Genomic DNA, 26224 nt, shown 5'->3' with positions numbered 1-26224 from the left:
CCAGGATGGTCTCAATCTCTTGACCTTGTGATCCATCCTCCTCAGCCTCCCGATGTGCTGGTTACAGGTGTGAGCCACTGTGCCTGGCTAAAGTCTTTCTCTACAGCAATATGGCTGTCTCTGTGAATTGGTTTTATCTGTGCAACAGGCAAGATGAACCTGTTACACTCACTCCTACTAGTGCTCACCTGCTTAGAGATCAAGCAGCTTCTTTTCCTGTGCCAGGTGTCCCAAGGGCTAAAGGACCTGAGAGAGCAGAAACTTTGAGCTGTGTGACCATGACTGACTTGCCACACAAAGCTCCCCTACTACCCCAGGCTTATCCTCCCTATCTTTAAAATAGGCCCAGTTCTAGTCCCTGCTCTGTGGCTTTATGCAAGGTGCTTTCTGTGCTTCAGTTTACTCAGCTGCTGAAGGGCATCAGAGCATGCCACCCCAAAATATGACACTTTGGCATAAGAATTATTTTGAGCTGAAGGCAATCAAGAAAAAAACAGCAGATGCAGGAAAAGTTCTCTACCCTCTACTTTCTATATAAAGGCAGAGCATAAAAAGGTGTCCGGGCTCCCTTCTGTCATACCAGGAAAAGGAGATGACTCTTATCATTGGAGATTGCACCAACTTGAATCTGCATAAACAAACCTTACTGAAATAACCATTATCTTCTCTTTGTTCCCCCCTTTTCTAGGTATTTATCTTCCCACAATTTACCACCCTCAGAAGCGCAAACCCTTTTCCTTTGTCTTGTCACTTTGTCTTGTCACTTATCCACACATTTATTGCTCTTTGTTAAAATGGTATATAACCTCTCAGGCCTAATCACTTCTTTGAGTTTTCATTTTCTTTACTGTGAGAGCCATGTGTACATGTACAAAATTAAAATATTAGCAACAAATACAACCTGTATGCCTTTATCCTTTTGTCAGTTCAATTTATAGGGTCCTAGTTACTAAATCTAAGAGGGTAGAGGAAAAAAATTTCTCTCTACACTGCAAAATGGGGATAACCATAGAATCCTACTCACTGAGTGCAGTGAAAATTTAACAAGATGATGCCTGCATGGCACTTAACACATGACTGGTTTATAGTCAATACTTTTTTTTTTTTTTTTTGAGACGGAGTCTTGCTCTGTCCCCCAGGCTGGAGTGCAGTGGCGCAATCTTGGCTCACTGCAAGCTCTGCCTCCCGGGTTCACGCCATTCTCCTGCCTCAGCCTCCTGAGTAGCTGGGACTACAGGCGCCCGCCCACACGCCTGGCTAATTTTTTGTATTTTTAGTAGAGACGGGGTTTCACCGTGTTAGCCAGGATGGTCTCGATCTCCTGACCTCGTGATCCGCCCGCCTCGGCCTCCCAAAGTGCTGGGATTACAGGTTTGAGCCACCGCGCCCGGCCTCCTATAGTCAATACTTAATAAATTATAACTTGTTCAGTCATTACAAATACAAGCCCTATCCACCCCCAGCCTCAGTATCTTTATCCTTTAAGGTTCCAGGACAATTTAGAGAAGGCAGAACAATTCAGTCACAGAAACTTATCTGGTTTTAATAACCTCAAAGAAGCAGGCAATCCCCACTCCAAGCCTACCTTAGGAAGGGGAACTTCTATGAAAATTTTAAGAACTCAGCTCCTACAATCTTTTCTCCAAACCCAGCCCCTCTCATTCCATAATAAAACACTTTGGTTAAGAAGGAAGCCAAGGGGAGCTGGCTTCTCTCTCCTCTACCCTGATCCACTCTCTGGCACCCAGGATCAATATTGCCATTCTGGATGGGGGGAGTTACACAAAGTCTTGTGCCTTTGAAGTGCTTGAATTTTCATTTCACATTTTACATATCAAGAGGGAAGAGGACCATAAATCATTATTGGCAAGAAAGACAGGAGAAACAGCAGAGGTCAGTATTCTAAAGCAATTAGTTGGGACAACAGAGGGAACAAAAGGAAAGACATTATGCAAATGGAAGGCCATTCCACCTTGAGGAGATAATGTCTGCTTTGAACATAAAGGAAGCAGTTTAAATCAGCCCAGTTCATTCCAATTCTGTTTAAATATTAAGCTTCCTCATGAGTAATATTAGGCCAGGGTAGCATCAGGCCTCTGAAACATTAACACTTTCCTATTCCTCCGTAATTATGTTGGTAATATTCACTGTATTAGATTTTAAATAATTCACAACACTGAACAGGAGTGAGTACAGCAATAAATCTTAGATTTCTCCAAAATAACTTAAACCTGATTGGAGCCTATACCTATATCTTTTCTTGCAGGTTTCTCCTGTATAGCTTTTTAAATGTCCCCTTAATGGGGAGATGGTCTTTGATAAGAAGTTAATCTCAGGAAGTGAGTAGAGTCTGACTTCAGTTACATTAGGAGACAGTAAGCCACAATTGAATGGGAAAGATCCCCCTGAAACTATTCACACAGTGTTAATAAAAATTACATGCCAGTTTCTGGACAGAAATATAGTTATAATTAAGCCCTAATCAGGCTGCACTCTGCCCCACTTCCTTGTTGCTAAAGTCACATAGCACTGGACACTGACCATTGTATCCTCATGATTCCTATAGATAAGATTTTGGACAGTAGGGTCTTAAGACTGTTTAAGAATTGACTTTTGGCCGAGCGTGGTGGCTCACGCCTATAATCCCAGCACTTTGGGAGGCCAAGGTGGGCAGATCATGAGGTCAGGAATTCAAGACCAGCCTGCCAACACAGTGAAACCCCATCTCTACTAAAAAATATAAAAATTAGCCAGGTGTGGTGGTGCACGCCTGTAGTCTCAGCTACTCAGGAGGCCGAGGCAGGGGAATCACTTGAACCTGGGAGGCAGAGGTTGCAGTGAGCCAAGATTGTGCCACTGCACGCCAGCCTGGGTGACAGAGTGAGACTCTGTCCCCCCCCCAAAAAAAAAAAAAAAAAAAAGAATTGACTTTTGGCTGGGTGTGGTGGCTCACACCTGTAATCCCAGCACTTTGGGAGGTTGAGCTGGGTGGATCACAAGATCAGGAGATCGAGACCATCCTGGGCAACATGGTGAAACCCGGTCCCTACTAAAAATACAAAAATTAGCTAGGTATGGTGGCATATGCCTGTAATCCCAGCTACCCGGGAAGCTGAGGCACAATAATCACTTGAACCCAGGAGGCAGAGGTTGCAGTGAGCTGAGATCCCTCCACTGCACTCCAGCCTGGCAACAGAGTAAGACTCCATCTCAAAAAAAAAAAAAAAAAAAATTGAGTGTCATCCCCATTGTTCCTGACATTAGAATCATAAGGTTTTTGTTTAAGAATTACTTAAGATGTTTTTCAGATCTCAAATTCCAGTGAAACAGCTGATGCCAATCAGTTTGAAGAGCCCCAGAGGAACAGGATCAGCATGAGAACACAGCTTCTTCATCTCCCTGTCCCATAACTTTACCCTGCACTCTTCAACCAATCAACAATCTCCACACTCCAGCTTACTCCAAAACCCTTAAAAACCCTATCCCCAAATTCCTTGTTGGGAATAAGAGCTCTGAGTCACAAAGAAAACAAGCACTTAGGCAGAGAACATCTCAGCAAGGCAAATTTAGTTCTGCAGAAGGGTGCATCTTGCATATGGAGCAATGGCAAGAGAACACAGAACAGAGGAAAGCAGGGGTTTTTATTATCTCTGCTGGACCTTCTGCTTCTGTGTCTTTCTCCAGTTGGCTAGGGTTGGACTGCACAGTCTAAACTAGTCCCAACTGACTAAACATTTTAACTTTCTTAGATAAGGTAGGCATGTAAGGGAGGTGAGAAGAGAGGGAAGGGGAGTTATTTACGGAGGGACTCGGAAGGTAACCTATTCCCTAATAAGGAAAGGAATGTGGACTGGGGTTGTGGCAAGTTCAGGCATGCCTAGGCATATTCAGACAAGTTGGGGTGCAGCAAAGACAAGGGGGTATTTGGAATTATAGGATAGAGGATGGGGAAACTGGATAAGCTGTTTGAAGAGGGAACTTAACTGTATCTAACATTCCTCAAGAAGATGGATTTGAGGTTCCCTCCCATCTCCTCATTTGGTGGCACTCTGCTGCAACCTGATGTCTTGGCATATCAACTTGCTGTGTGCATCAGGCAACAAATCTATTATGGTTGAAACCCCTTTCCTTGTACCCCCCATCCATGGGACCAGGACTCTTTCTTCCCTCCACCTACTCCTTCTCCACCAGGAGAAACAGAGATCAGAGCATATCCCTCTCCACCAGCAGAAGAGGGCAGAAGACAGTAGACACTTGAAATGGTAAATTTTTGGCAACAGACCAGGTGCGGTGGCTCATGCCTGTAATCCCAGCACTTTGGGAGGCTGAAGTGGGCAGATCACTTGAAGTCAGGAGCTCGAGACCAGCCTGGCCAATATGGTGAAACCCTGTCTCTATTGAAAATACAAAAATTAGCCAGGTGTGGTGGTGGGTACCTGTAGTCCCAGCTACTTGGGAGGCTGAGGCAAGAGAATCATGTGGACTCGGGAGGTGGAGGCTGCAGTGAGCTGAGATAGTCCCACTGCACTGCAGCCTGGGTGACAGAGCAAGACTGTCTCAAAAAAAAAAAAGGCAGCTTTGATGGTTGGAGCTTTATTGTCTGTTGAAGAGGGAGAGCAGATTTTGAGGAAGGGACATTTGGGGATATTTGCAGGCTTCAGAGTGGGGAGGAAAATATTATAGGCCAGCTTCCATGCCTTGAGGGTCCACTCACCCATTGTCAACACCCTCCTTGATGTCACACATGGTTTCTGTTTCATGTGTCAGTGCTCACACTATCCTTCAACTGACCGCAGCTGTTGTAATGCACGGCCGTTCTAAAGGAGAATCTCACTCCACAGAGTTGAGCATTTGCTTAGCGTTTCCACTTAGAGCTGTCACCATTACCCCCAAGGAATTAGCCACCCAGGAAGTTCTGCCTTTTTATCCTTCCCAGAGACACATGCAAGAGCTATTCGTCTCCTTTAAGCTCTTAAAAAGCTCTATTTCATTCTTCCAAGATAATGGAGCTACTCACCCTTTAAAAGTAGTTCATGGATTGTTCGCAGGAGGCCCACAGTTACCTGAGAGCTTCCCTTATTTGTTCCTTAAAGACTATCATTACTTCCCCTTTCCTAGAGAATAGAGCCTGATTTCCTCCAGAGGGGCCCAGAGCATCACAATAAAAAGGCCTTTTGTTGCTCTGGGGAAATTCATCTTCCTAAGAATGATAACATGACCTTCCATTACCTCTCCTGCTAGGACAGAGGAAATAACTCTAATTCTGACATGGCATCTGCTATGTAAACCAAAGCTGGGTTATCTTTAGAGACAGCCTTTGGTGTGTTAGGATTTCAGCTGCCTGGCGGGGACTTTGCTCCACAGAGTCCACCTAATCATAGGATAGAAACTAAATCTTTCACTCGCCAGTGGGAAATAAACAGCTAGTGTTGAAACTGGACTGGGGCAGGGAAACAGATGTATGTTTCCTTCAGTCCAAGAACAAAAGCTTAAGTCTTTTAATTTTTTAGAGACAGGGTCTTGCTGGAGTGCAGTGGTGCAATCATAGCTCACTGCAGCCTTGAACTCCTGGGCTCAAGTGATCGTCTCATCTCTCAGCTTCCCAAGTTGCTGGAACTACGGGCACACACCACCATGCCCTGCTATTTTTCAAAATTTTTTTGTAGAGATGGGGTTTCACTGTGTCTCCCAGATTGGTCTCAAACTCCTGGCCTCAAGCGGTTCTCCTATCTCTGCCCCCAAAAGTGCTGGGATTACAGGACACTTAAGTCTTAAGAAAGTGTTTCTTTCCTTAGTCCATTTATTTTATTATGTATTATTATATATTAATTACAGTTATATTCATTATATAGTTATATTACTTACTAATTGCAATATTGTATATTATTATTTTCCTCTCCCTCTAAATTCTGTTCAGTACTCCACATGCCCTGTCCTCAAGCTGAGCTCTACCTGCCACCCCCAGAAAAGTAAGACCCCAGTTCCCCAGGCTGGCCTCATGTGTTGCAAAATCTGCCATCTCAGATGTCTCCTGAATATGAAGTGACTTCTCCTCTGCTCTTTTTGCTGGTGGGGAGGGTAAGCTTTGATACATTCTTCTGGTTTCTCCAGATGGTGAGGAGGAATCCTTGTCCCATGAATGAGGGTGCAGGGTAAGATAGGGAAGTAGATATATCCACTCTAGGCTATGGCTTGTTTTCTCTCAAGGCAACGGAAATCAAACACAATGCTAATGTCCCTTTAAAAACCCCCACCACAAATCAATGTTTTTGGCTCTCATGACTTGACTTTGACCTATTCATTGACAAGTAATAAATCTGGCTTTATTATGCTAAAGACACAGCTACCCCTTTTTTTGACTTGGGTTTTGTTGTTTGTTTTTTTTGTTTGTTTTGGGGACAAGTTCTCTCTTGCCCAGGCTGGAGTACAGTGGTGCAGTCTTGGTTCACTGCAACCTCTGCCTCCCCTGTTCAAGCAATTCTCCTGCCTCAGCCTCCTGAGTAGCTGAGACTACAGGCGCATGCCACTATACTCAGCTAATTTTTGTATTTTTAAAGAGACAGGGTTTTGCCATGTTGGCCAGGCTGGTCTCGATCCTGGCCTCAAGTGATCTGCACACCTGGGCCTCCCGAAGTGCTGGGATTACGTGCGTGAACTACTGCACCAGCCTTGACTTGGGTTTTATTACAATGCAGCCCCAAATTAGTTCCTCTACTTACCTTCCGGGTCAGATTTTTTTTTTGGAGACAGAGTCTTGCTCTGTTGCCCAGACTGGAGTGCAGTGGTGCAATCTCAGCTCACTGCAGCCTCTGCCTCCTGGGTTCAAGCAATTCTCCCACTTCAGCCTCCTGAGTAGCTGAGATTACAGGCATGTGCTATCATGTCTGGCTAATTTTTTTGTGTTTTTAGTAGAGACAGGGTTTCACCATGTTGGCCAGCCTTGTCTTGAACTCTTGACCTCAGGTGATCCACTGCCTCAGCCTCCCAAAGTGCTGGGAGGCCCGCCACTGTGGGCCACCCACCCATGCCCAGCCACCGCGCCCGGCCATGTCAGATGTTTTCAACTATGGCTAAACATTAGAACCACCTTGGGAACTTAGAACAGACAAACAAAACCCTATTCCCTATCCACTGTGATCTGAGAGACCAAAATAGACTCCCCTTTATGAGCTAAAATGGGCCCTATGGTTAGGGCAACAAAAGTTATCCACAGGTTGAGGGTTCAGAGTGATTGGCATGCAAACTCCGTAAATTGCTACAAGAAAAGCCACACCCTTTCTAAACTGCCTAACACAATAGGAGGTACCAGGCAAAGTACCAGGCCTCTCCTAACTCTGATTTACAACTCAGACCACTACAACTCTGTTGGAGAGAGGACCTGTCTTTTTTTCTCTGGTAAGCAACTGCAGACCTTAAGCCAGTTTTGGCAGTTTATAGAGGCTGTGCACAAACTGTTTCTGTGTCCTATAGTTCACTTTTTTATGTAAAGATCCATATTCCACATCATTTTAATGCTAGAACACTACCCTGAAGTGAGCATGAGATGTATGTTACATATATGTTTACCCACTGCACATGCACTCAGCGCCCCTCATAAATATGTACAGCCATTCCCCCAGACTTGCTGAATATGTATAATACAAGTCCAGTGAGGCAAAAAAACCAACCTGCTCTTTCCCTCTTTGAAAAGAGAGCACCTTTGGTCCAAGCTGGAGACTGTCTCTTCCCAGTTTACAAACTGATATCACCAATAAAGGTCTCCTTTCTACTCTTTGGCCATATTGGTGGCCTTTTGGACAACGCTATAAATGGTAAACATACTCCTGCCCTATGTCCCAACAATCCCATCTTCAAGTGTATGCCTAACAAAAACAAGTTCATCAAAAAATAAAAGTGAGGCTGCGCGCAGTGGCTCACGCCTGTAATCCCAGCACTTTGGGAGGCTGAGGCGGGCGGATCACTTGAAGTCAGGAGTTTCAGACCAGCCTGGCCAACATAGTGAAACCCCGTCTCTACTAAAAATACAAAAATTAGCTGGGCGTGGTGGCACACGCCCGTAAACCCAGCTACTCGGGAGGCTGAGGCAAAAGAATCGCTTGAACCTGGGAGGCAGAGGTTGCAGTGAGCCGAGATTGCGCCTACACTCCAGCCTGGGTGACAGAGTGAGACTCTGTCTCAAAAAAAAAAAAAAAAAAAAGATAAAAGTGTACAGGCAGGGCACAGTGGCTCACACCTGTAATCCCAGCACTTTAGGAGGCCAAGGCAGGCAAATCACGTGAGGTGAGGAGTTCTAGACCAGCCTGGCCAACATGGAGAAACCCTGTCTCTACTAAAAATACAAAAATTAGCTGGGTGTTTTGGTGCAAGCCTGTAATCCCGGCTACTCAGGAGGCTGAGGCAGGAGAATCACTTGAGGTGGAGGTTGCAGTAAGCTGTGATCTTGCCACTACACTCCAGCCTGAGCAACAGAGTGAGACTCCATGTCAAAAAAAAAAAAGTGTACAACATGTTCATAGGAGTTTTTGTTACGATAGCCAAATAATTGAAAACAACCACATTTTCATCATCAATAGGATGGATCAATAATTTGTGATATATTCATCAGTGGAATGAGTGACTGCTGTCCCCACAAAGTGGATGAATCTCACATACTACACAGCTTCATTTATATGATGTCAAGAAGAGGCAAAACCAATCTAGAGGTACAGAGGTCAGAATAGCGGTGCCTTATTCTGGTGGGGTGGCAGGAGTTACTGCCTGTGAGTGAGACAGGATAATTCCCTTCACCCCCTTTGTGGGAGGGAACTGGAGTGGCTCATTTATCTCAGCCCGCTACTGGCCACTCCTCACAAGAGGGAGCATGCAAGCGAGTGTGGGAACTGGAGCGAATGAATACTGGAACTGGTCAGTTGCTCCTCTCTGGCAGGAGCAGGCTCTGTGCAGGCCCCGCAGCAGCATCCAAGTATATTACAACCAATGTTCTTTCAGCTCTGCCACCCAGGGACAGCAAAGTGCCAACCAGCCAACTGGAGGGTCAGGGTGGTAGCCCCTGCCCTCTTGGCACCCAGGATCTTGTCCAGAGTCCAGGAACAATCAGGTCACAGGAACGGATTAAAACATAATGAATGTGGAGGATTTTACTGGGCAATGGAAGTGGCTCTCAGTGGGTTGGGGAGTTGGAAAGGGGATGGTGTGAGAAGAAAGCGATCATTCCCTGAAGCTGGGCCATCTCCGGCTGGGACCCTCTCTAAAGCTGCACAGTCTGAAGTTAGCTGTGTCTATCCATAGTCTCTGACACTCAGTTGCTTCTCTGCGTGCCACTCAGCCACTTGTATCCCCGACATTTAGCCACTTGTGTTGCTCTTCCAGCTGTAGTCTTTTTATGGACACAGGATAGGGGCATGGCAGGCCAAAAAGGCAACATTTGGGAGGAAAAATGGGGTCAGCTATTTTCACTTAGGGCCATGGTTCCAGGCTTGGGGGCGGTTTAGCCAGGAGCCCAGCCATTCTGAATCAGGAGGGCCTTAAGGAACCTCCTAGAGGGTGCTAGAAAAGTTTTAAACTTCATCTGGGTGGTGGTACATAGGCATATACTTATGTAAAAATTCATTGAGCTGGCTGTGCATGGTGACTCACAACTGTAATCCCAACACTTTGGGAGGCCAAGACGGCAGGATTGCTTGAGGCCAGGAATCCCAGCCTGAACAACATAGCAAGACCCCATCTCTATAAAAAATTTAAAAATTAGCCGGGTGTGATGGCTTGCACCTGTAGTCTTAGCTACTCCAGTGGCTGAGGTGGGAGGATCACCTGAGCCTAGGAGGGTGAGGCTGCAATGAGCAGTGATCATGCCACTGCACTTCAGCCTGGGTGACCTTCTTTCAAAAAAAAAGTTAATTAAAAAAAAATTTTGTTGAGCTGTACACTCAAGATTCAAGATTAATGTACCCTAGTGTAATATGTAACTCAATGAAAATTTTTGTAAAATAAGCAAAATTATATAAAATACAAAACACCTCTCCCTGAAAGTCTGATTTAATTGGTCCTCAGTGGGGCCCAGACGAGGGGATTTTTTAAGAATCCCAGGCTGGGAGCGGTGGCTCATGTCTGTAATCCCAGCACTTTGGGAGACTGAGGCAGGCAGATCACAGCCTGGCCAAAGTGGTGAAACCCCGCCTCTACTAAAAATACAAAGATTAGCCGGGCGTTGTGGTGCACACCTGTAATCCCAGCTACTCACAGCTTGAGGACATGACCCTATTAGCCACATTTAGTGAGGCACTAGAATTGCTTGAATCCAGAAGGTTGCAGTGAGCTGCGCTCCAGCCTGGGTGACTGAGCAAGACTGTCAAAGAAAAAAATTTTAAAGAATCCCAGAGGATTTTGAGATAGCCTCTCTCTGACCCCATGGATCACCCCTCACAGCTGCAGGGAGAAGAGGAGCGAATGTAAGTACATGCAGGAATCTCTGGTCAACTGGGCTGGAGCCAATGACTTGACCTTCGGACCTAAGGGGAACCTCTTGTTCCCCATTGGTCCACATCTTATCATCAGTGGGTCATTGAGACAAAAGCAAAGAGTGTTGAGGAAAGAAAAAGTGATCATGAGACAAAGCAGGGACTCCTCTTGGGGCCTTCTGGGCAAGCTTCGACCACGAAAGCAAGGAAATAAAGGAAAACCTTGAGTTCCTTCTGAAACCACCACTGCGATATTGTAACTGAGATCTGACCTGACCAGCTCCATCTTGCTTCTAACCTCCAAGCTGCCCTGGGCCTAGGCTGAACTAACTTTGGGAGGAACTTAGTTTATAGTGTAAAGCAAAGACAATAATAGCCTTTTCCCAAAACAAACCTCATTGCCTGGGGACTAGACTGCTTTTGTAGGACTAACAAATTAGCCACAAGATTAGAAATTATGGTTTAGGAGTCATGCAGCTAGAGGCTACAGGATTCTGACCCTCTCTAAACTGCTCCTAAGATCAGTGCTTGAGATATTTTGCAGATCTTGCACTTGATGGATCGTCACCCAGATCCACTAACTGGCTCATCTGATCTTGTGACTTCCACCCAGGAACTGACCCCACGCAAGAGGACAGCTTCAATTCCCTATGATTTCATCTCCTACTTAACCAATCAGCAGTCCTGGCTCACTGGCTTCCCCACCACCCACCAAGTAGTCCTTAAAAACTGTGATCCCCGAATGCTTGGGGAGACTGATTTGAGCAATAATAAAACTCCGATCTCCTGCACAGCCAGCTTTCCGTGAATTACTCTTTCTCTGTTGCAATTCCCCTGTCTTGAGAAATTGGCTCTGTCGAGGCAGCAGGCAAGGTGAACCCACTGGACAGTTACATTTCCAGGGAAATTCCAGGCACCTAGCCAGGACTGAGAAGTAAATGAGCAATTTGATAAGCAAGATGGTAATGGTGCTTAAAACAGAAGCCAAGGATGTTAGAGTCATGAGAATGTTTGGTTCCCCATAAAAACTAAAGACAAAAATCTTAACAAATGTGCCTGACTTATTTTTCAGAAATTTGGACCCCCACCAAATGGATCCACTGGGAGGTAGCCCTCAGAAAAGGGGGAACTGAGGATGGAACTCTGACTGCCATTTTTCTTTTTTTTTTTTTTTTTTTGTGGAGTCTCCCTCTGTTGCCCGGGATGGAGTGCAGTGACACAATCTCAGCTCACTGCAACCTCCGCCTCCTGGGGTCAAGTGATTCTCCTGCCTCAGCCTCCCAAGTAACTGGGATTACAGGCAGGTGCCACCACACCCAACTAATTTTTGTATTTTTGGTAGAGACAGGGTTTCACGCCTGGCCCCATTTTTCATCCTAAATTTCTTCCTGAGGGACCTGAAAGGGGTCATGTCCACAAGCCAGAGCTAACACTCTTTTCAGCTGATCCCAAATCTTTAGACAAGTCTTCATCTCCTTAACCAATCACAAATCAGAAAATCTTTGAACCCACCTGTGACCTATGGGCCCCTACTTCAGGAAGTCCCACCTTTTTTGGTCAAACCAAAGTACAGCCTTCAAGTATTGATTTATGACTTTGTCTGTAACCTCCAGCCCCCTGACTTTAAAATCCCTTACTTGTGCTGGACGTGGTGGCTCACACCTGTAATCCCAGCACTTTGGGAGGCCAAGGTGGGTGGATCACGAGGTCAGGAGATCGAGACCATCCTGGCCAACATGGTGAAACCCCATCTCTACTAAAAATACAAAAATTAGCTGGGTGTGGTGGTGCGTGTCTGTAGTCCCAGCTACTTGGGAGGCTGAGGCAGGAGAATTGCTTGAACCCGGAAGGCGGAGGTTGCAGTAAGCTGAGATCGCACCACTGCACTCCAGCCTGGTGACAGAGCAAGACCCCATCTAAAAAAAAAAAAATCCCTTACTTGTAAGCCATCAGGGAGTTCAGGTCTGAAGCATTAGCTGCCCGATTCTCCTTGCTTGGCACCCTATAATAAAGGCCACACTTTCTCTTATTGCAATCCTAATGTCAGGGTTTGGCTTTGCTTCACCAGTGAGTAGACCCCAATTCTGTTCTGTAACACTCAGACCTACCCCAAGAAGGCCAGCTAGCTTCAGTTCCATTTAACCTTTTAGCTGCATGGGAAAGAAGAAAGCCTGGAAGAGGAGAAGGAGCCTACCAAGCTTCAGGTCTTGACCCTCCAGTTATCCCCAACTTTGGCTGCCCATTAGAATCACCTGCGGTAGGCTGAACATGGTGGCTACCCATTCTCCTCAGTCCTGGGTTGGGTAATCTCAGCACTTTGGGAGGCTGAGGCGGGAGGATTGCTTAAGCCTTAGAGTTTGAGACCAGCGTAGGCAACATAGTGAGACCCCCATCTCTACATATAAAAATAATAATAATACATGGCCAGGCATGGTGGCTCACGCACGTAATCCCGGCATTTTGGGAGGCCAAGGCAGGCGGATCACAAGGTCAGGAGACCGAGACCATCCTGGCTAACATGGTGAAACCCCATCTCTACTAAAAATACAAAAAATTAGCCAGGAGTGGTGGCGGGTGCCTGTAGTCCCAGCTACTCGGGAGGCTGAGGCAGGAGAATGGTGTGAACCTGGGAGGCACAGCTGGCAGTGAGCCAAGATCACACTACTGCACTCCAGCCTGGGTGACAGAGCTAGACTCTGTCTCAAAATAATAATAATAATAATAATAATAATAATACATAAATTAGCCAGGCATGGTAGTAGGCACCTGTAGTCCCAGCTTCTCAGGAGGCTAAGGTGGGAGGATGACTCGAGCCCAGGAGTTTGAGGAGGCAGTGAGCTGTATTGTGCTACTGCACTGCAGCCTGGGGGACAGAGCAAGATCCCGTGTCTTAAAAAAAAAAAAAAAAGAAAGAAAAGAAAAGGAAAGAAAAAAAAAGAATCATTTGGGGAGATTTTTAAAAATCTCAATGCCAGACTGTTACTCCAGATCAGTTGTATCAGAATCTCCTGGGGGAGAGGGGCAAGGCGTGAGTATTTTGTTAAGCTCCTCAGATAACTCCATTGTGGAGCCAAGGTTGAGAACCACTGCTCTTACCTCTGCAGCCAAAGATGGCAACAATTATCATGTCAATGCACTGTGACCTTGGCCACTGGTAAATGTGGCCCCTTGTTCTGGAATCTGACCCAATTCTGTTAGTGTTATTTTCTCTTAAAGGGAGATGGGGACAGGAATGAGGAGCGGTGGCCACCTCCTCCCTTTGCCAGCTCTGGGAAAGGTGCTGTACTTGTGTCATGTGTTGAAATATAAAGCCTCTCTCTCGAGGGCCCTACAATCTCACAGCTTGAGGACATGATCCTATTAGCCACATTTGGTGAACACAAACATTGTTGCATAGGCACTGCATTATTCTACAATCAGTTTGGTTCCACTGGGAGTCCTGCTTCTCGGAACCCCCTTCCCTATCAGGCTCCTGGTGAGAGCTGCTGAAAGTGAAGGTGTATGAGATGTGGGAGGCAGGAGGGAAGCAGCACCAGGGCACTCTGAGGTTCAAGGTGGTGAGGACAGTCCGGAGGTGCTGGTGGGTTCCAGCTTATCTTCGCTATCCCTACACTGTGTCCAGCTCTTCTTCCAGAACACAGGACCAGCTCACCAGCAGTGACCCCCATCCATCACCAGATGTGACTGAACCAAATTGGGGTTTGCTTGCCCAGTGCAGTAAAGCCAGATGCTGATGCCGAGATTTGCAGTGGGAGAAAAGGGCATTAATTGCATGGTACCAAGCAAGGACAATGGGTAGCTAACACTCAAGGCCTGAACTCCCCAATGGCTTACAAGCAAGGGTTTTTAAAGGCAAGGGTACATTTCAGGAAAGCAGCAGTTGCAGGCAAAATTATAAACCAATACATGAAAGTCTAGCCCATGTGTGTGACTCTCTCCACAACCCTAGGAAAAAATTTAGAACAAAGAATGGCTGTCAGAGTTCAGTCCTCAGTTTCCCCCATCTGATGTCTATGTGATAGTGGTAGCATTTTCTAACTGGTGGGGGTTTCTGAAAAGCAACTCAAGAACTTGTGTTAAGATGCTATTTTTGCCGGGTGCAGTGGCTCACACCTGTAATCCCAGCACTTTGGAAGGCTGAGGCGGGCGGATCACGAGGTCAGGAGTTCGAGACCACCCTGGCCAACATGGTGAAACCCCGTCTCTACTAAAAATACAAAAATTAGCCGGGCATGGTGGTAGGTGCCTATAATCCCAGCTTCTCGGGAGGCTGAGGCAGGAGAACTGCTTGAACCCGGGAGGCAGAGGTTGCAGTGAGTCGAGATCCCCCCACTGTACTCCAGGTTGGGCGACTGAGTGAGACTGCATCACAAGAAGAAAAAAAAATGTTATCTTTTAGGTTCTATAGAGAACCAAAACACCTGTGACTCCGGCTTGCTTGGGAGACTACTTTGTTACTATTTCCTTGTGTATCAGGCTGCTCATTTGCTTTTTTTTCTCTTTCTTTCTTTCTTTCTTTTTTTTTTTTTTTTTTTTTTTTTGAGACAGTGTCTCTCTTGGTCACTCAGGCTGGAGTGCAGCGGCGTGATCTCAGCTCACTGCAACCTCCGCCTCCCAGGTTCAAGTGATTCTCCTGCCTCAGCCTCCTGAGTAGCTGAGACTACAGGTGAGTGCCACTACGCCTGGCTAATTTTTATATTTTTAGTAGAGACAGGGTTTCACCATGTTGGCCAGGTTGGCCTCGAACTCCTGACCTCAGGTGATCCACCCGCCTTGACCTCCCAAAGTGTTGGGATTACAGGCGTGAGCCACTGTGCCTGGCCTCATTTGATATTTTTTTATTTAATTTTACTTTATTTTAGGTTCCAGGATACATGTGCAGGTTCATTACATAGGTAAACATGTGCTATGCTGTTTTGCTGCACCTATCAACCCATCATGCTCATTTACTTTTTAAGGCTAGCTAGGTGCCTGGAATTTTCCTTGAAGGGACTCAAGATTTTTCCTTTATTTCCATGCTTGGGTGGCCTGGAAGTCCCTTAAGAGGGGTCCCTGCTTCGTCTTAACGTGACTTCATAGAGGCAGCAGCTATGAAGACCCAAGAGCCTTCCATGGGCTTCTCCCCCAGCCCCTTTGGGGTCTCACTCCTGCCACTGAATGTGACCAGCTTCTGGGCTGCCCTGCAAACTCTGACTCATTCATCTGCATATCAGTGTTGCAGGACAGCTGGCGAGCTCCTTTTCTTGGATCCCCTCACTCCCTTTCTTTGGACCTATATTTCCACAGTTCCTCCCGCAGTTGTGTAAGGTCAAATTCTTATCCCTGATTTCCTAACACTCATTGTCGTTCTGCTTTCTGATTCAACCTTGATGGATACACCATAGAAGGGAATGGGAGCCTTCCAGAATGCTGGAATTGTTCTACATCTCCATCTCTCTAATGGTTACATGAGGTCTGTACATATTTAAAAATTCATCACACTTTACACTTGAGATCAGTGCACTTTACCATTCATGCGCTACATTTCCGATAACTTTTTTTTTTTTTTTTTGAGACGGAATCTTGCTCTTGTCACCCAGGCTGGATGCAATGGCACGATCTCGGCTCACTGCAACCTCTGCCTCCCGGGTTCAAGGGATTCTCCTGCCTCAGCCTCCTGAGTAGCTGGGATTACGGGTGCCCGCCACCAGGCCTGGCTAATTTTTGTATCTTTAGTAGAGACAGGGTTTTGCCATGTTGACCAGGGTGGTCTTGAACTCCTGACCTCAGGTGATCCACCTGCCTCAGCCTCCCAAAGTGCTGGGATTACAGGCATAAGCCACCGTGCCCAGCCGATAACTTTTTTAATAGAATAGCTCAAGAGACTTTATCAGACAAATACATTGAAGTATAACAACAACAATAGGTTGAATGCAAAGCCCGTTTGTTGCTCGCCTGGGCCACAGACTCCCGGCCAGAGCATCTTTCCCTGCTGCTGCTGAATATGCAGCAGTCCTTCAAAGGACTCCTTTGCCTGCTGTCTTCGACAATAAGCGATCATGATTACAAACGGCTTTAGACTGGAGAAAGATCTTTGGTCTTCATTAAGGTTTATTTGTGACTGTTCCGATGGTGGTTTCTGGGAGAAGAGAAAGAATGCCGATGGTAATTAGGCCCTCCTAATTGCAGTAGTCACTGATTGCCTGTATTAAAAACATTGGAGGAAGTGTAGCAATTAGAGCTTCGGGAAATATTTAAAAAACAAAGTGAAAAGAGGCCTGGGAGTGCAAGGACACGGAGAGACAGCCAGGAGCCCCTGCCCAGCTGCAATGGACCCTTAGCAACCCTAGACATCTGGGCGGTGCACCCCTGGGACAGTGGCCATGACAGTCTCAGGAGGAAGAAGTGAGTTTCCTCCCAGTCATTTTCCAGACATGACTGTGAATCCACCCACAGAGAAGCAACATAGGAGGAAGACATTTTGCAAACAATCCATAAGAATAACAATAATCCCAGATATGTAATAATTATATTAACATGTTAAATCCATAAAACAAGCCATAGCATCGTTCCCATTTTAAAGAAGAAGAAACAAAGGTCTTCTTCTGCAGAGAAAGTTGAAGACTTTCTCAAGGTCACACACACAGCAGGTGGCACACCCCAACTCAAACCCAGATCTGTTTGATTTCAAAGCACATGCCTGGAACCATTCTGTTATTCTGTGTTGTCCTCAGCTCCAGAGCCCTGGATCTGTCTAGCCACCAGCACCCCAGAAAAGTGAGCTTGCAAGCTTACCCCACTCCCTCATACCAGCCCTTCAGCATTCCTCCCTCAAGAACCTGCTTTGGCTGAGGTCACCAGAGCCCAGAGTGAGAATACCAGGCAGGCCAAAGAAGAAAAGAAAATAAATAAACCAAAATAAAAAATAAAAGATAAAAAATAATAAATAATGAAACAAGGAAGGAAGGAAATACATATACATGTATATGTAAATGAAATGGGTTTAATACATATTCATATATTAAAATTAGCATTCATAATATAAACATGTATAAATTATGGAAATATAGTTTTATCACTATGCGTGTGTGTGTGTGTGTGTGTGTGTAAATGTATGTTTATACGCAGCAGCATGGAGAAAATAAGAAGGAATTGGCCAAGCGCGGTGGCTCACGCCTGTACTCCCAGCACTCTTTGGGAGGCCGAGGCAGGCGGATCACGAGGTCAGGAGTTCGAGACCAGCCTGGCCAATATGGTGAAATTCCGTCTTTAATCAAGATACAAAAATTGCTGGTCGGTTGAACCCTGGGGGCAGAGTCAGCGGCAGCAGTGAGGCCGAGAAGGCACCACTGCACTCCCAACTCCAGCTCCAGCCCGGGCGACGGAGCGAGACTGTCTCCAGAAGAAGGGTGGGTGGGGGAACCAGTCAGCAAACCAGCTAATGACTCCTTTGCCCATCCTCATCCCTCCCCAGCTCCTGCTGGGGAAAGCCTCTCAGCCCCTCCAACCAAGCTCTATGAGAATGAGGTGAAGGCATTTCTTCACTCCCTTTCCCAGATGAGATCTGAGATCCAAGTCCATCATCTGTTCCTGTAATTCTACTTTGAAGAATTCTAATCATTTTCATTGCTCATCTCCAAACTTCTTCAACTATCAACCAAACTCATTTGGCTTCTTGGTCCCCACCGACCCTTAATCCAGAATGTAAGCTCCATGAGAGAAGACATTGAGGTCTGTTTTATTTCCTGCTGTAAACCTGGCACATAGAAGAGTGACCAACACATAGTAGGTGCTCAATACATATCTGCCAAATAAATAAGAGCTTTCTGTTATCCAAACAGAAATACATTGTCTCCATTTCTGGACATCTCTTCATACATGATGCTTTCTCAATTGCCAGAAATGCATCCTCTATATTTCTTTTTATCAATCACTTTCTATAGAAACATACTCCACAACTTCCTAGGCTAGATAGGTCAATTTGTCCCTTCTTAGAGCACAAGATGCACTTACATTTCTAAACCATGGCCAGGGCCACTAGCTCATGCCTGTAACCCCAGTGCTCTGGGGGGCCAAGGCAGGAGAGTCGCTTGAGGCCAGGAGTTCAAGACCAGCCCAGGCAACATAGTGAGACTCTGTCTCTCTATTTTTTTTTTTTTCTTTGAGACAGGATCTCACTCTGTCACCCAGGCTGGAGTGCAGTGACATGATCTTGGCTCACTGCAACCTCCACCTCCCAGGTTCAAGTGATTCTCCTGCCTCAGCCTCTTGAGTAGCTGCAATTATAGGCATATGCCACCTCACCTGGCTAATTTTTACATTTTTGATAGAGATGGGTTTTACCATGTTGGCCAGGCTGGTCTCGAACTCCTGGCCTCAAGTAATCCACCTGTTTTGGCCTCCCAAAGTGCTGGGATTACAGGCATGAGCTACTGCACCCGGCCTTTTTTTTTTTTTTTTAGAAAAAAAAAAAAATTCCTAAAGCCTGACTTAGGATTGCCTCTATGTCACTGTGCAGTGCCCCTCTAGATAAAGGTGTTGTCAAATTCACCTGTGTGGTGCCCTGGAAAGAGAGCGTTCAACCACACATGTACTATGTTTGGGAGGAAACAAGATTAAAATTTGATTTCCATCTCTTAATTGGTACTGACGACCCAAGAGAAATACTGGTCCATTAAGTAAGGAATGCTAATTGCTTACTCACCTCCTACTGACAGTGATGACAGGCTTGGTTAAGGGTTTTTATTAAGGCCCATTAAAGGGAAGACTGTGTGGCAAGTTGCTGGGTTGCTTGGGAGGCAGAGACTTGAGCAGAGATGCTGAGGGGGTGCTGGTGGGAGTGCAAAGTGTAGGAAGGTGCAGGTGAATGAGGAAACAGATTATGGGGGAGGGAGGACAGCTGGGAAGAGTGCAAGTCACATAGATCACATGCCTCGAAAATGGTTTTGGATCTGAAATAGTTTGTTGTAATTTAAAACAAATTTAATCCTTACTGATTGTGTTAGTTCATTTTGTGCTGCTAGATGGGAATACTTCAGGCTGGGTAATTTATTTATTCTTTTTAAAGGTCTAGTTGGCACACAATTCTGATGTCTGGAAAAAGTTCATAATTGGGCATCTGCATCTGATGAGGTCTTCAGGCTGTTTCTACTCCTAGTGGAAGGTGAAGGGGAGCTGGTGTATGCCGATCACATAGTGAGAGAGGAAGCAAGAGAGAGAGAGGGGAGGCGCCAGGCTATTTTTAACAACTGCGCTTGGCCAGGTGCAGGGCTTGTAATCTCAGCACTTTGGAAGGCCAAGATGGCAGGATCACTTGAGCCCAGGAGTTTGAGACCTTTTTGGGCAACTTAGTGATACTCTTATCTCTACAAAAAAAAATAAACAAAATTAGCCTGGCATGGTGGTGCTCTCACCTTCAGTCCCAGCTACTTGGGAGGCTGAGGTGGGACAATCACCTGAGGCCAGGAGGTTGAGGCTGCAGTGAGCCAAGATTGTGCCACTGCACTCCAGTCTGGGCAACAGAGCCAGAACTTGTCTAAAACAAAACAAAACTAAACAAAACCAGAAACAAAAACAAAACAAGCTCTCACAGGAGCTAACAGAGTGAGAAGTCACTCACTCCCAAGAGAGGGCATTAATCTCTTCATGAAGGATCTGCCCTCATGATCCAAACACCTCCCATTGGACCCCACCGCCTCCCAACGCTGCCACACTGAGGATCAAATGTCAACATGAGCTTTGGTGGAACAAATAGTCAAGCCAGGGCACTGATATACGCACCAGGTGCATATCTACTATATGGTTCAGCAATTTCATGCCTAGGTATTTTATCTACATCAAATGAAAATATACATCTGCAAAAAGACCTGTGCACAAATGTTCATAGCAACCTTATTCACAATAGTCTCAAACTGGAAACAATCCAAATGTCCATCAAGAGGAAGATGGATAAACAAATTGTAGTATGTCCATACAAGTTAAATATTCCTTATCCAAAATGCTTCAGGCCAGAAGTGTTTTGGATTTTGGATTTTTTCAGATTAACATTATACTTACTGGCTCAGCATTCCTAATTCAAAAACCCCCAATCCAAAATGTTTCAATGAGTAATCCCTTTGATGATCATGTCGGCACTCAAACTGTTTTGTATCTTAGAGTATTTCTGATTTTGGAGTTTTGGATTAGGGATGCTCAACCTGTTCTACTCAACAATACAAAGTAATAAACCACTGACACCTACAATAGGATGAATGAACCTCCAAAACATTATGTTTGACAAAAGAAGTTGATCATAAATGGGAACATACTGTATGATGGCACTTACACAGTCTAGGCTTAGCCTAGGCTAATTGAATCTATGGTGATAGAAGAATTAGATTGAACAGTAAGGGGCATGGGATGATGGAGATGCTTCATATCTTATTTTAGAATGGTTATTAGACAGATGTATACATCAAACTGAACATTTAAGGTCTGTACATTTTATTCCATGTAAATTATACATTGATTTTTTAAAACGTTTTTTAAAATTCTGCAAATTGTGTTTTTCATTTTTACAGGTGAATATCAAAGTTCAAAGTGAGTGAAGTGGTGGAGCCAGAATTTATGACTAGCTTTGACTGATTCCAAAGCCCATGCTATATCTTATGACCACTATATTAAAACATTCAAAAGTTCCTCTGCTAGGAAAATTAGGCAAGAAAAAAAGGCATTCAGATTGGAAAGGAAGAAGTAAAACGATCTCTTTTTGCAGATGACATAATCTCATTTATAGAAAATTCTTTTTTTGTTGTTTTTTCTTTGGGTTTTTTTTTTGTTTTTTGTTTTTTGTTTTTTTTGAGATGGAGTTTTGCTCAGTCGCCCAGGCTGGAGTGCAGTGGTGCAATCTCAGCTCACTGGAACCTCTGTCTCCCGGGTTCAAGTGATTCTCTGGCCTCAGCCTCCCAAGTAGCTGGGATTACAGGGATGCGCCACCACATCTGGCTAATTTTTTTTGTAATTAGTAGAGATGGGATTTCACCATGTTGGTCAGGCTAGTCTCAAACTCCTGACCTCAAATCGTCCACCCACCTCGGCCTCCCAAAGTGCTGGGATTACAGGCGTGAGCCACTGTGCCCAGTGGTATATAGAAAATTCTAAGGAATACACACACACAAAAAAACTAGTAGAACTAATAAACAAATTCAGCAAGCTTGCAAAATATAAGAGCAATATACAAAAATATTTTATGCAGTAGCAATGATCAATCCAAAAATGAAACTAAGAAAACAATTACACTTACAATAAAATAAGAAATAAGTATTTAGGAATAAAATCAATAAGAGAAGTGCAAGACTTGTTCACTGACTACTGCAAAACATTGTTGAAAGACTTAAGACTTAAATAAATAGAAAGGCATCCTGTATCCATAGATCAGAAAGCTTCATATTGTTAAGATGGCAGTATTCCTTAAACTGGTCTATAGATTCAGTACAATCCCTATCAAAATCCCCACAGCATTTTTTGCAGAAATTGATAAACTGGCTCTGAAATTCATACAGAAATCCAAGAAATCCAGAATAGCCAAAACAATATTGAAAAAGAACAGAGCTGAATAATGCACCATTCCCCATTTCTAACCTAGAGTTTCAAACACAGAGTAACAGTATGAAGATAGTGTGGTACTGGCATAAGGATAAACACATAGATCAATGGAATAGTATTGAGAGGTCAGATATTTATAGTGAACTGATTTTCAACATGAATGCCAAGACAATTCAATTAGGAAAAAATAGTCTTTCAACAAATGGTGCTGGGACAACTGGATATCCCTATGCAAAAGAATAAAGTCAGATCCCTACCTCACATCATAAAAAAAAAACCTCAAAATGAATCATATCTAAATGTAAGAGCTAAAACTATAAAACTGCTAGGAGGAAATTCAGGAGTAAATCTTTATGACCTTGAGTTAAGTAGCAGTTTCTTAGGTATGACACCAAAAGCACAAATGAAAAGAAAACATACATAGATAAATGGGACATTATCAAAATAAAAAAAAATTGTGCTTCATATGACACCATCAAGAGAGTGAAAAAACAACTCACAGAATGGGAGACAATATTTGAAAATCAAATATCTGATAAGGGCCTTGTATCTAAACTATGTAAAGAACTATTGCAGCTTTTTTTTTCTTTTACTTTTGGCTGGGGAGGGGTTCTGGGTAAAAATCAGAAAACCTGCTAGACAAATTCTAAAAGAGCTGTAACGCTAATGTAACTCAGTAATAAAATGACAACCTAATTTTAAAATGAGCAAGAGATTTGAAAAGAATTTCTCCAAAGACATATAAATGGCTTATAAGCATATGAAAAGATATTCAACACCATTAGTCATTAGGGAAATGCAAATCAAAACCACGATGAGATACCACTTCACATTCACAAGAATGGCAAAAATATGAAAGACAGACAGTTGCAAGTATTAGCAAAAATGTGAAGAAATTGGAACCCCTATACATTACCAGGAGGAGCATAAAATGGTGTTTCTCCAAAGTTATTGTATGACCTAGCAATTTAATGGTAACTCAATTATCATTTTGAGTTACCACATGACCTAGCAGTTGCACTCTTATAGATATACCCAACAGGATTGGAAAGTATGTCCACACCAAAACTTGTACAAAATGTGCATAGCACCATTATTCATAATAGCCCAGAATTGGAAACAATCCAATTGTCCATCAGCTGATGAATGGAAAAATCAAAGACATAGCCATAAAATGGAATATTATTCTGCCATAAAAAGAAATAAAGTACTGATATCTGCTACAACATGAATAAACCTTGAAAATACTATGCTAAGCGAGAGAAGCCACACCCAAAGACCACATGTTGTATGATTCTATTTATAGGAAAAGTCCAGGATAGGCAAATCCTATTTTGAGACAGTAAGTAGCAAAAGTAGATTTGTGGTTGCCAGGAGATGTGGAGAGGGGGAAATGAGGGGTAATTGCTAACAAGTAGGGAGCTTCTTTGGGGAGTGATAAAAATGTTCTAAAATTAGATCATGGTGATGGTTGTACAGTTTGCCTATATAATAAAAATTACTTAATCATTTAATGGTACACTTTAAAGGGGGTAGGTTTATGGTATATGAATTATATCTCAATAAAGTTGTTATTTAAAAAAAAATTCATCTCCTGCAGAGGAGAGAGAGTGGGGTACTAAACTAAGTACTAAAGGGCTTGAAATGAGTAATGAGGTTTGAAATCGATGGCAGTGGGTGTGTAATAGGATTGCTAAGCTGTGATGAGTCCCTGTCTGAGATATAGTACCACAAAATTATAATGGCACCCATCTGCATGGTTGGGAACATTTCACACCTGTGCCTTCCAGTTTGTAGGTCACAAGCTCAGAGGCTCCAGGCTTTAGAGAACGACCCCCCCATGATGGGTACCATACCTGGCAGTCTTTAGCAGAAAGAGCTGAGGAATACCTGCTTCTCCTTCCTGCCCACATCCAAAACATCCTGGTCTTCTCGCCCAACCAGAAGAAAACTGAAGACTTGGCTCACTATTTCTCAAGTAGAATTTCTGGAACAAAAATATCTACTAAACCTGCTACCTAAGCATCAGGCGGGGGAAAGAATAAAAAGAAAAAAGAAAAGGAAGGCATTTTTCCTGGTAATTAAATCTGAATTATTCACAACCTGTTAGACACTTTTTTTCCCTCTGCTACAGAAGCATGCATTTTCATTTCTCCCCTGAGTCCTAAATGCCTTTGCAATCGAAGTCGAATTTTTGGCTGACAGCCTTCACTTTATATGGAGAGCCAGGGTCCCAGGCCACACCTTCACCTGAGTCATCAACAGACCCATTCTCCAGCTCAACCCCTGAGCTGTTCAAAGGGGCTAGCTTTACCTAATGCTTTCATCATTACCCCTTGATTAATTCCCCCAAGTCTTGTGTATTATGAAAGTTCTTTCGTGTTGCAGGTGCCTAGTTTCAACTAACAGAGGCAAAGTTGGGAATTTATTGACCAAGATAACTAAACTTTGGGAAGCTTAGAATGTGGCTGCTTTTAGGGACAATAAAATGAGGAACCCAGGTGCTCCTGCTTAGTAAAAGACACCTCCATCCCTCCCCCTTCTCCTCAACACACGCCACTCCCGGCTGGGTGATACTTTTCTTTTTCTCAGACCTGTTGTCTCCATGAAGCTGCAAGCATGGCAACAAATGGTGGCCAAGCTCACATCTCCTCCCATAGTTCTAATCCAGAAAGTCCCCAGGAAAGCTCTGATTTTCTTAGCTCAGGTCATATGCCCTGTAGCCAAAGAAACAGGGAATGTTGTGGTTGGCAATCCCCATTAAAATAATATTATTGGAATGGGAGCAGGAGTGCCCCTAATGAAGAGAGGTGATGTTTCCAGTCAGAAGGGAGGCCAGGGCAAGCAAGGGTGCAGATGAGCATATCCATGGGAACCAAATTTCTGAAGCCTGGTGGGAAAAGCTTAGGATCTGGAGCCAGAACTCCCAGGTTTGGACACATCTATATCAGCAAGCAACGTGATCTTGGGCTCAGTTTCTTTGTCTATAAAATGGGCATAATCATTCAAGGGAGCAGAGAAAAACCTCCATCTCTTGATAGGAAGAGCTGCAAAGTATCATGGCTGATTTTGAAATCTACCATAGTCGGAAACAGCCAGAAGGGTGTGCATCAGGTTATTGGTGGACAAACTGCATAGGAGGGCAAAGAAGAGTATTCCATGAGAGTTAGGGCTGAGACTGGGAGTGGGAAGAGGTGACCAGGGAGATCTGGAGTAACTGACCTCTAAGGTGCGTGGGAGAATGAATAGGAATTGACCAGATGAAAGAAGAGAGGAGAATGTTCTAGGCAGAGGTAACAGCATACAGAGAAATGTGAAATTGAGGGAAGCAGAGGAGGCTCAGGAGCTAAAAGTACTTTAATGTGGCCATTGCATGGAATGCAAAGGGACACAGGATGGCAACACCTGGGCTTGGGAGACAAGTGGTAATTCACCCAGCAAGTGTCTCTTCCAAGTCATGCTAAACAATTAGGGCTCAACCCTAAAAGCAACAGGGAGTTGCAGACAGTTGTATGCAGGGAAGGAGTGTGACCAAATGTGCAATTTATGCAAATGGGATACTACTGTACACCCATTGGAATACCTAGAATTATAAACACAGACGATAGTGAGTTTTGGCAAGGATGTGGAGCAACTGGAACTCTCATACACTGCTGGTAGAGATGCAAAATAGCAGCGCCATTTTGCAAAACAAATTTGGCAGTTCTTTATAAAGTTAAACATACACTTATCACATGACCCAGCAATCCCACTGCTATATATTTACCGAAGGGAATGAAAATGTGTGTTCACACAAAAACCTGTACACAAATATTTGTAGTAGATCTGTTTATAATAACCAAAAACTAGAAATGACCCAAATGTCCTTCAACTGGCAAAAATGGCTAAATGAGCTGTGGATTATCCACACAATGGAATACTAATCAGCAGCAAGAAGGACTAAATGACTGATATGCAAAATAACTTGAATAAATACCAAATGCAATATGCTAATTGCAAGAAGCCAGAAAGTCTACATACTGTATATGATTCCATTTATAGGACAATCTGGAAAAGGCAAACCAATAGGGACAGAAATACATCAGTGGTTGCCAGGAATTATGAGTGGGAATAGAAGTTAATGAAAACCTGATGGCATGATTGAATTTGGTTGGGGTGAGGGGGTGATGAATGGTTCTGTATCCTGATTTTGGTCATGGTTTCAT

At 44.2% G+C, this 26224-nt stretch overlaps 1 non-coding gene across 1 annotated transcript; it reads right to left on the bottom strand.

Moving 5' to 3' along the window:
- Positions 1-22624: 22624 nt before the first annotated feature.
- Positions 22625-22685, bottom strand: LOC129457896 (U7 small nuclear RNA). Its single transcript, XR_008649437.1, has one exon. It is a non-coding gene; the product is annotated as a U7 small nuclear RNA (small nuclear RNA).
- Between the last annotated feature and the right edge of the window lie 3539 nt (positions 22686-26224).

The sequence above is a fragment of the Symphalangus syndactylus genome, chromosome 11 (assembly GCF_028878055.3).
Source record: "Symphalangus syndactylus isolate Jambi chromosome 11, NHGRI_mSymSyn1-v2.1_pri, whole genome shotgun sequence".
In the NCBI taxonomy this organism is placed as follows: domain Eukaryota; kingdom Metazoa; phylum Chordata; class Mammalia; order Primates; family Hylobatidae; genus Symphalangus; species Symphalangus syndactylus.
Note: the sequence above shows the minus strand (reverse complement) of the source record. Positions and strands in the feature narration are given on the sequence as shown.